Here is a 9800-nt window from a genome sequence, read left to right as displayed (position 1 = left end):
TTGGTATGAGATTGAACTGATAGGTTTGAGGAACTATGGTATGGTTCGGTATGGATGAAGTAACTAGCCTCGTTCCATTTTGCTTCCTCTTGTGATGATGTTATTAATGGATGGTAGTGCATTGCTTATGACTTACTGAGTTATATACTCACTCGGTGTTTCCTTGTCACCTATTTTAGGTTTCTTGGACTCGTCTCTTTTTGCGTGATCGGGCCGTCATCGGAGTCATCACACCGGCTAGCAACTTTTGGTATCTTCTTTTTAGTCGGTCTAGGAGAACATGTCGGCATGTATAGGCTAATATGTTTTGTTGAAATTTGGTATGTAAACTTTTAGCCATGCGAAAATGGCATAAATGTTCGGTTGGATTTGGTTTTATAACGTTAGGTCGTAAGTCTTGGTAATTCGATTTTTTTTATGCCATATGTCATGGCTGATTAATTTTGGTGTTAAGATTCATGATATGGCAATAGTGTAGTAGGGAGATGTTTGACAATGATTAGCCTTTGGTATGGCTAGTCATGATTATAATTTTGTGATATGTATGATGAATTACTAGTTAGATCAATGAGAAATCACGAAATGGGCATAGTTGCTTCAGTAACAGATGCTGGCAGCAGCAGTGACGTGGGATTGAAAAATTACAAAAATTAGTAGGAATGGAATTAAATAGTGAATAAATTATGTAATCGAAGCTTGATGAGTCTATTTTCATATAGAAGTAACGAAATGATCATATGGACAGTATGTTAAGAGATATTCAGGTTCTCGTGAGACAGGGCCAGAACGGTTACTGGGTTCCCTGTTCCGACTTTGGAAATTCATTATAAATTAACCAGAGATAATTAGGAGTCATGCCATATATGTATAGATTCCTCTCTGAGTCTAGTTTCTATAGAAACAAACGGCATCAGTATTGAAGCTCTGTGCAGGGAGTTATGCAAATCGTAATGCATGAAGGTCAGCGTAGTCGCACCCTGTAATAGGGGAGAATTTAACTAATAAACTGTACTAATTGGGCTGACCAAAAATTCTACAAAAATTCTACCATATAGGTATATGAGTCTAGTTCCAGGGAAAATTTATGGAACTTGATTTCTAGTTTCAGAACTCAAGATATGATTTTTAAAGCGACTAGTACGCAGATTGGCAGCTTGTCTGGGAAATGTCAAATAAGTGGTTTGAAGTCTGTTAACACCTCGTGTTCGACTCCGGCGACGGTCTCGGGTTCGGGGTGTTACAATTTTATTGGTATCAGAGCTATGGTTTAGTCGGTTCTAGGACTACCATAGCACGTATGAGTCTAGCTATACATGCCTTAATGTTAATGTTTAAATGTGTGATGACTTCTGACAGTTAAAATTTTTGTTTTGATTAGTAAATGGATCCCGGTGTAGAGAGAACCTTGGCGGATGACGTTGAAAGTGTAGCGGCTACTCCTGCACAAGGGACGCCGCCTGTTGAACCTCAGTCATCTGCGAATAATCAAGGTGAGGGTGCTAAACAAGCCTTCTTTACCATGATGAATGAGTGGGTCGCGCAATATGCCCGAACCAATCCGGCTGTCCAACAATTCCCGAATTTGAATAATCCACCCCAAGAGCCCATAATGCCATCAGTCACTGATCCTGTGAGGCTGAGTAAGCCACCTGTAGACTTGATTAGGAAGCGCGGGGCTGAGGAGTTCAGGGCCATAGTTACTGATGATGCTGAAAGGGCCGAGTTCTGGCTTGATAACACCATTCGGGTGTTTGATGAACTGTCATGCACACCCTATGAATGTCTAAAGTGTGCTATATCCTTGTTGCGGGACTCGGCCTACTATTGGTGGAGGACCCTGATTTCCATAGTCCCAAACGAACGAGTTACTTGGGACTTCTTTCAAACGGAATTCCGAAAGAAATATATTAGTCAACGGTTCATTGATCAAAAGCGCAAGGAATTCTTGGAACTCAAGCAAGGCCGTATGACAGTATCTGAATACGAACATGAATTCGTAAGACTCAGTAGGTATGCCCGGGAGTGTGTAGCTGATGAGGTTGCTATGTGCAAAAGATTCGAAGAAGGATTGAATGAAGATTTAAAGCTACTAGTGGGTATTTTGGAGATAAAAGAATTCGTAACACTAGTCGAACGAGCCTGCAAGGCGGAAGAACTTGGAAAGGAGAAGAAGAAGGCTGAATTTGAAGCTAGAGACTATCGTAAAAGATCGACGGGTAAAGCTCCGTTCTCAGCTGTAAAGAAGTTCAGGGAGGACACTAATAAGTCGAGGACGACTGCGGGAATTTCCATCAGAGCACGACCATCGACGGACTCCCGAGCTACTTCGGTAGCTAGTGTGGGCAATAATCGTCAAGAGAAACCTGAATGTCCCCAATGCGGAAGACGACACCTAGGTGAATGTTGGGGTAAGTCTACTAACAGGGCCTGTTACGGATGCGGTTCGAAGGACCACTTCAATAGAGATTGCACGGAGCTTGATGAGAAGAATAAGATTCAAGGTGCAAGACCTAGTGGAGTGACAACTAGAGGTAGACCACCGAGAATTTTAGGAGGTAGGGGTGGTAGTCAGAGAGGGGCCTCTGATACGGCTGTTCGAGCCGAGAACCGTACTCCTGCTAGAGCATATGCCATTCGCGCACGAGAGGAGGTATCCTCCCCTGACGTCATCACTGGTACCTTCACTCTCTTTGATACTAATGTGATTGCATTGATTGACCCTGGCTCTACTCATTCATATGTATGCGAAACCTTAGCATCCCGTAAGACTCTACCTGTTGAGTCTACTGAGTTCGTAATTCGAGTGTCAAACCCTTTGGGTCAATACGTACTTGTTGATAAAGTGTGTAAGAGATGCCCTCTAATAATCCGAGAATCCTGTTTTTCGGCCGATTTGATGCTTTTGCCGTTTGACGAATTTGATGTTATTCTTGGTTTGGATTGGTTGACCGCGCATGATGCGGTTGTGAATTGCAAAAGCAAGACTATTGATTTGAGGTGCGCAAATAACGAGATAATCCGAGTTGAGTCTACGGACTTAAGGGGGTTGCCAGCTGTAATATCAGCAATGTTGGCCCAGAAATATGTAAGAAAAGGGTGTGAAGCATACCTTGCGTATGTACTTGATGACAAAGAATTAGAAAAGAAACCCGAATCTGTGCCGGTGGTTTGTGAATACCCGGATGTTTTTCCTGAAGAGTTACCGGGTTTGCCACCTGTTCAGGAGATAGAGTTTGGTATTGAGCTTGTACCTGGAACTACGCCAATTTCGATAGCTCCGTATCGTATGGCACTAACCGAGTTAAAGGAATTGAAAGCTCAATTGTAAGAGTTGACAGATAGAGGTTTCGCTCGACCAAGTTTCTCACCTTTGGGTGCACCAGTATTGTTCGTGAAAAAGAAGGACGGAACCATGAGGTTGTGCATTGACTATCATCAACTGAATAAAGTGACGGTAAAGAATAAATATCCATTACCGCGCATTGATGATTTGTTTGATCAACTAAAGGGAGCCTCAGTGTTTTCAAAGATAGATTTGAGATCGGGTTATTATCAGTTGCGGATTCGAGATTCGGACGTACCCAAAACTGCTTTCAGAACGAGGTACGGTCACTACGAGTTCTTAGTGATGCCGTTCGGGCTCACTAATGCCCCTGCGGTATTTATGGATTTGATGAATCGGATCTTCAGACAGTATTTGGACCGGTTCGTAGTTGTGTTCATTGATGACATCTTAGTCTATTCAGGAGATGAGACCAAACATGCTGAGCACCTGAGATTAGTGTTGCAAATTTTGCGGGATAAGAAGTTATATGCTAAGTTCAGTAAGTGTGAGTTTTGGTTAAGAGAGGTTAGTTTCTTGGGTCATGTGGTATCCGCATCGGGTATTCGAGTTGACCCGAGCAAAATTTCAGCCATACTTAACTGGAAGCCTCCAAGAAATGTTACCGAAGTTCGGAGCTTTCTGGGGCTCGCCGAATATTACCGACGATTTGTAAAAGGTTTCTCGATGATAGCCACACCAATGACGAAGCTACTTCAAAAGGATGCTAAGTTCGAATGGACGGAGAAATGTCAGGAAAGCTTCGATCAACTGAAAACTCATTTGACTGAAGCTCCAATTTTAGTGCAACCCGAATCAGGCAAAGAGTTTGTCATTTATAGTGACGCATCCTTACTCGGGTTGGGTTGCGTATTGATGCAATAAGGTCGAGTTGTGGCCTATGCGTCGAGACAATTGAAGCCACACGAGAGAAATTATCCAACCCATGATCTCGAACTAGCCGCCATCGTATTTGCTTTGAAAATATGGCGACATTATTTGTTTGGCGAAAAGTGCCAAGTATTTTCGGATCACAAAAGTCTCAAATATTTGATGACTCAAAGAGACTTAAATCTGCGACAAAGACGTTGGCTTGAGTTGTTGAAAGATTACGAGCTTGTCATTGATTACCACCCGGGAAAGGCTAATGTGGTTGCGGACGCCTTAAGCCGGAAATCGCTGTTTTCTTTACGAGCGATGAATGTGCAGTTGTCTGTTCTACCCGACAATGTGTTAGTAGCTGAATTAAAGGCCAAACCATTATTGATTCATCAAATTCGTGAAGCTCAGAAAGTCGACGATGAATTGGTTGCAAAACGGACTGAATGTATTCCGAATATGGAATCCGAATTTCAAATTGATGATGACGATTGTTTGAGGTTCAGAAGTCGGTTGTGTGTTCCAAGAAATTCAGAACTCATTTCGATGATTCTGAACGAAGCTCATTGTAGCCGAATGTCAATTCACCCGGGGAGTACGAAAATGTACAACGATTTGAAACGTCGGTTTTGGTGGCATGGTATGAAACGGGACATCTCCGACTTTGTTTCGAGATGTTTAATATGTCAACAAGTGAAAGCGGAACATCAAGTGCCTTCAGGATTACTTCAGCCGATCATGATACCCGAGTGGAAATGGGATCGAGTCACAATGGACTTTGTGTCCGGACTGCCATTGTCAGCAAGCAAGAAGGATGCGATTTGGGTTGTTGTTGATAGACTGACTAAGTCGGCTCACTTTATCCCCGTGCGTACGGATTTTTCATTGGATAAACTAGCCGAATTGTATGTTTCTCAGATTGTGAGATTACATGGAGTACCTATTTCTATCGTGTCGGATAGAGATCCGAGATTCACCTCGCGATTTTGGAAGAAATTGCAAGAAGCTTTGGGTACCAAGCTGCATTTTAGCACCGTTTTTCATCCACAAACCGATGGTCAATCCAAGCGGATAATTCAGATACTTGAGGATATGTTGAGATGTTGCATCCTCGAGTTTAGTGGTTCATGGGAATGATATTTACCTTTGATTGAATTCGCTTACAACAATAGTTTTCAATCAAGTATTAAGATGGCACCTTACGAGGCTTTGTACGGTCGTAAATGCCGTACACCATTGTTTTGGACCGAGCTCGGTGAAAGTAAAGTTTTCGGAGTCGATTTGATTAAAGATGCCGAACAGAAAGTAAGGGTAATCCGTGAAAGTCTAAAGGCAGCCACGGATTGTCAGAAATAGTATGCGGATTTGAAACGAAAAGACATTGAATATCAGGTGGGAGATAAAGTGTTTCTTAAAGTTTCGCCTTGGAAAAAGGTACTCAGATTTGGCCGAAAGGGCAAGTTGAGTCCGAGATTCATTGGGCCATACGAAATATCCGAACGAGTCGGTCCAGTTGCGTATCGATTGATTTTACCCCCTGAACTTGAAAAGATTCACGACGTCTTTCATGTTTCGATGCTTCGACGCTATAGATGTGATCCTTCGCACATAATTAGTCCGTCGGAGGTTGAAATTCAAGCCGATATGAGTTATGAAGAAGAGCCGATGCGTATCCTAGCTCGTGAAGTGAAGGGGTTGCGAAACAAAAGGGTTCCGTTAGTAAAGGTGTTATGGCTCAAACACGGGATCGAGGAAGCTACTTGGGAAACCGAGAGCTCGATGAAAGAATGATACCCAAACCTATTTACCGGTAAGATTTTCGGGGACGAAAATTTCTTGAGTGGGGGAGAGTTGTGACAGCCCAAAATTGACCCAAGTCGGGAAGTGGTTTCGGGACCGCTAAACCGAGTCATAAAAATAATTAGCTGTCATATTTGATGCTTATTATATGTATATATGCATGTGTGAAAATTTCATATTTGAATTTTGTTTAATTGTAGGTGAATTTTAGTAAATAGGACTTATGTGAGAAAATTTTGAAATGTGATAGGTTAATTTATAAGGACCTATTAAAGCATGTAGTGAAAATAATGGCTTTGCATGTCAAATACTCCTTTTTTATACATAGTGGCCGGCCATGATGGAGCATATATTAGAATATGTGGTAAATTTCCATGAAGTGGTCATTATTTTATGTAAAAGAAAGGAAATAATAAAAGAAATACTAAGGATAATAAAAGAAAAAAAAGGGGTTATTACCTTGTTCTTCTTAGCCGTACAAGAAGAAGAAAAAGAGGGGGGAGCAAAGGCATTCGGCCTTTTGAATGAAGAGAAGGTTAGTAAATTTTGTTAATCTTTCTTTTGAAATCTTAGTTTGTTCAGGTTAATCATCACGTTTTTCTTACCTAGCCATACTAAAATTTTGAATTTAGAGTGTTGGATGGAACTTTCGGTTATGGTATGTGTGAGAAGAACTTGATTTTTTTTCTTACCTTTAAGTTTTGATGGATAAAGAAACAAAAGATTGTTGATGAAAGAAATTAATGTGTTAAGAGATTATATGAAACTTATTCATGTTTATATATGTTATATGCATTGAAAATGGTTGATGATTTTGGATGTGATTAGATTGAATCGGCCATGGTATATCCATAAGTATGATTTATGCTTGTTATGTTACTCATGGTTAAAACGATTCGGCTATGGTTCATGTAAAAATAAAATATACATGTGAATTTAAAAGATGGTATGAACAAATGTGGAGTTTTGCTAGTTTAGGATTATTCGGCCAAGTGTTTATGTGGTGGAAATTAAGTGTTAAATGGAATGAAAATGATATTATATGGGGATATGTATATTCGGCCATATGAGTAAATATATAGATGATGTTAAATTTGATTATGTATAATGGGCCATATAGAGTACACATTGTGATGTTAACTTTAATTCTCTATAATTGATCAAGTGGGTGATATTGGTTTATATGGTTGAATTTGAATTATGAATATGTACCTTGAAATAAAATATATCATCGACTATGTTACTTTGGAAGTAAGAATGCATTCGGCCTTGAGACAATTTATAAGTATTAGTTAAGGTTCTAATGTTTTGAACAAGAATGGTTATAAGATGAAACGAAAATTATTAAAATATATATGAGTAATTAACAAGGGTGGTTGCCGTGTATATAATATTTATGTGTGTTTTATTGAAATATTTATTGGGTTAATTTTAGTAATTGGATCTTAGGTGATCAACAGCCGAATGGCTTAAAGTTAGTAAAAAGCATAAGGTGAATAAAAATAAAATGTTGCCGTATGCTTCTTTTGATATGAAACTATTAATGTTATGGGATATAAATAACTAGCAAGGTAATTAAACTAGTTGATTTATTTATTTAAGCTCAAGAACCTAAAGGAGAGGCGTCCAACAAGGGGAAATCGAAGGTCATCGAGTAGCCGACTTGGAATTATTTTACCCAACATAAAGTAAGTCATTAAGCATATAGTTTGTATTAATTTAAATGGTCATACCGTCTATGTAATGATGCTGAATGGAATGATAAATATATATATATACATGTATGTATGTGGTGATGAAAGTGTTGAATGAAAAGAAAAGAGGTGAGATGTATTGAGTTGTTGATCTCGGCACTAAGAGTGCGGGTATAAACATTTATGATCATGAGATTGGCGCTAAGTGTGCGGGTTTAAATTGTACAGCACTAAGTGTGCGAGTTTGATTATGTAGCACTAAGTGTGCGAGTTTGATTATGTAGCACTAAGTGTGCGAGTTTGATTATATAGCACTAAGTGTGCGAGTTGATTATATAGCACTGAGTGTGCGGACTTAATATATACTTTTGAATCACTATGGACACTAAGTGTGCGACATTATTGAGTTGATCACGGACAGCGGATCGGGTAAGTACCTTGAGTTCGTGACTAATAGGCGCTATGTTTATATTTGCAGTTGAGCTTGGTAAGTTTGAACCTATGTGACAATTATAATTGAAGTCACGTACATAAGATTTATCGTGGAATAGGTGAAAGGTCGTTTAGTTGTATGATTGTAACGAAAATAAAATGATGTATGAAAATGCCTCAAATATCCTATTGATTAGTATATGGAATGTGAATGCATGACTTGGTATGAGATTGAACCGATAGGTTTGAGGAACTATGGTATGGTTCGGTATGGATGGAGTAACTAGCCTCGTTCCATTTTGCTTCCTCTTGTGATGATGTTATTAATGGATGGTAGTGCATTGCTTATGACTTACTGAGTTATATACTCACTCGGTGTTTCCTTGTCACCTATTTTAGGTTTCTTGGACTCGTCTCTTTTTGCGTGATCGGGCCGTCATCGGAGTCATCACACCGGCTAGCAACTTTTGGTATCTTCTTTTTAGTCGGTCTAGGAGAACATTTCGGCATGTATAGGCTAATATGTTTTGTTGAAATTTGGTATGTAAACTTTTAGCCATGCGAAAATGGCATAAATGTTCGGTTGGATTTGGTTTTATAACGTTAGGTCGTAAGTCTTGGTAATTCGATTTTTTTTATGCCATATGTCATGGCTGATTAATTTTGGTGTTAAGATTCATGATATGGAAATAGTGTAGTAGGGAGATGTTTGACAATGATTAGCCTTTGGTATGGCTAGTCATGATTATAATTTTGTGATATGTATGATGAATTACTAGTTAGATCAATGAGAAATCACGAAATGGGCATAGTTGCTTCAGTAACAGATGCTGGCAGCAGCAGTGACGTGGGATTGAAAAATTACAAAAATTAGTAGGAATGGAATTAAATAGTGAATAAATTATGTAATCGAAGCTCGATGAGTCTATTTTCATATAGAAGTAACGAAACAATCATATGGACAGTATGTTAAGAGATATTCAGGTTCTCGTGAGACAGGGCCAGAACGGTTTCTGGGTTACCTGTTCCGACTTTGGAAATTCATTATAAATTAACCAGAGATAATTAGGAGTCATGCCATATATGTATAGATTCCTCTCTGAGTCTAGTTTCTATAGAAATAAACGGCATCAGTATTGAAGCTCTGTGTAGGGAGTTATGCAAATCGTAATGCATGAAGGTCAGCGTAGTCGCACCCTGTAATAGGGGAGTATTTAACTAATAAACTGTACTAATTGCGCCGACCAAAAATTCTACAAAAATTCTACCATATAGGTATATGAGTCTAGTTCCAGGGAAAATTTACGGAACTGGATTTCAAGTTTCAGACCTCAAGATATGATTTTTAAAGCGACTAGTACGCAGATTGGCAGCTTGTCTGGGAAATGTCAAATAAGTGGTTTGAAGTCTGTTAACACCTCGTGTTCGACTCCGGCGACGGTCTCGGGTTCGGGGTGTTACACATCACATCGGCCATTAGGCCTTATCACATATATACACTTTCACATTCATCACATCGGCCATTAGGCCTTATCACATATATATACACTTTCACATTCATCACATCGGCCATTAGGCCTTATCACATATATACACTTTCACATTCATCACATCGGCCATTTGGCCTTATCTCATATATGCATGTTCACATCCATCACATAGAATCCTAAATC

The sequence above is a fragment of the Gossypium hirsutum genome, chromosome A13 (genome assembly GCF_007990345.1).
Source record: "Gossypium hirsutum isolate 1008001.06 chromosome A13, Gossypium_hirsutum_v2.1, whole genome shotgun sequence".
NCBI classification, from domain to species: Eukaryota; Viridiplantae; Streptophyta; class Magnoliopsida; order Malvales; family Malvaceae; genus Gossypium; species Gossypium hirsutum.
The sequence above is the reverse complement of the archived record's forward strand: the minus strand, read 5'-3'. Positions refer to the sequence as shown.